The sequence below is a fragment of the Rhea americana genome, unplaced genomic scaffold, assembly GCF_003343005.1.
Source record: "Rhea americana isolate MKP2758 unplaced genomic scaffold, rheAme1 scaffold_654, whole genome shotgun sequence".
NCBI classification, from domain to species: domain Eukaryota; kingdom Metazoa; phylum Chordata; class Aves; order Rheiformes; family Rheidae; genus Rhea; species Rhea americana.
Window position 1 is genome coordinate 12,164 of NW_028186817.1, and position 1,765 is coordinate 13,928.

At 63.9% G+C, this 1,765-nt stretch overlaps 1 long non-coding RNA gene across 1 annotated transcript; it reads left to right on the forward strand.

Moving 5' to 3' along the window:
* The first annotated feature begins 51 nt into the window (after positions 1–51).
* On the forward strand, positions 52–1,563 carry LOC146586759 (uncharacterized). Its single transcript, XR_014897766.1, has 2 exons — positions 52–167; positions 1,072–1,563. It is a non-coding gene; the product is annotated as an uncharacterized LOC146586759 (long non-coding RNA).
* Positions 1,564–1,765: the final 202 nt, after the last annotated feature.

Sequence of the window (1,765 nt, forward strand, 5' to 3'; positions counted from 1 at the left end):
AGAGGTGGGGCGCGCGGGGCGGGGGGCTGCAGCCGGCGTGGGTGCTGACGGGTGCCTCCGCAGGGAGGGACGCCGCGGGTGGCTGCAGGTGGACGGTGAGGAGCCCGTGCATGGAGAGTCACCAGGCACCAACATCATGGCCAACACCGAGGGCAACATCTACCTCGGTAGGGCACAGCCGGGAGGACTGGGGCATGGGGAGAGCAGGGATGGGAGGCACGGATGGTGCATGGGGTGGCCATGGATGGATGGGACATGGGGTGGGCACAGATGGGACATGGGGTGGCCACGGATGGATGGGATGTGGGGTGGGCGCAGATGGGACATGGGATGGTCATGGAGGAAGGGACATGGGGTGACCATGGAGGGATGGGACATGGGGTGGCCACGGATGGATGGGACGTGGGGTGGGCACGGATGGGACATGGGATGGTCATAGAGGAAGGGACATGGGGTGACCATGGACGGATGGGACATGGGATGGCCATGGTTGGATGGGACATGGGATGGCCAAGGATGGATGGGACATTCGGTGGGCACAGATGGGACATGGGATGGTCATGGAGGAAGGGACGTGGGGTGACCATGGACGGATGGGACATGGGATGGCCATGGTTGGATGGGACATGGGATGGCCAAGGATGGATGGGACATGGGGTTGTCACAGATGGAACTTGGGATGGTCATGGAGGAATGGACATGGGGTGACCGTGGATGGATGGGATATGGGATGGCCAAGGATGGATGGGAGATGGGCTGAGCACGGATGGGACATGGGATGGCCATGGATGGATGGGACATGGGGTGGGCATGGATGGGACATGGGATGGTCATGGATGGATGGATGGGACATGGGATGGTCATGGAGGAAGGGACACGAGCTGCCCATGGATGGATGGGACATGGGATGGCCATGGTTGGATGGGACACGAGGTGGGCACGGATGGGACATGAGGTGGTCACGAAGGAAGGGACATGGTGTGGGCATGGATGGGACATGGGATGGGCATGGATGGCACCTGTCGGAGGGGCAGGCACCTCGGCCCCCCCGTCCCACCCCGGTCCCCGCAGGCGGCGCCCCGGACCCCCGGAGCCTCACGGCCGGCAAGTTCGTCTCAGGAATCACCGGGTGCCTCCGGGGCCTGGTGCTGGCACCCGCGGGCGCCCCCCGGCACCCCATCGACCTGCGGCACCGGGCAGCGGGCGGCACCGCAGTCCCCGAGTGCCCCTCGTAGCCCYGCGCCCCCCCCATGCCGCCCCCCCTGCTGCAGCGCCCAGAATTTGAGGGGGGGATTTTTTTGTTTTTCGATTTTTTATTTTATTTTATTTTTTATTTTTTTTTTTTTGCGAAAAGCCAAGAGGACAAATGGTGCTCGGCCGCCACCGGGGTGCTTCGCCGCCCGGGGAGGCCCCGCCAAATGTTTACACTGCCCTGACCCGTGCCGGCGCGGCCGGGTGCCTCCTGGGGTGGCCCCGGGGTGTTATTATTTGGGGGGGGGGGCACCCCTGCCCCACGGCTCGCTCTTTGCGGGGACGCCTATTAAAGGAGAGAGATGGACTGCGCCTGGTGTGTGGCACCCTGCCGGGGGGGGCACCCGTGGGTGTCCTTAGGGGCGGGGGGTATGGATGGGGGTCTGGGGTGGGTATGGATGAGCATCCAGGGAGGTAGGGATGGGAGTCCGTGGGGATATGGACCTAAGGGTCTAGGGGGTATGGTTGGGGGTCTAGGGGAGTGTGAATCTTGGGTCCACGGAGGTATGGATGG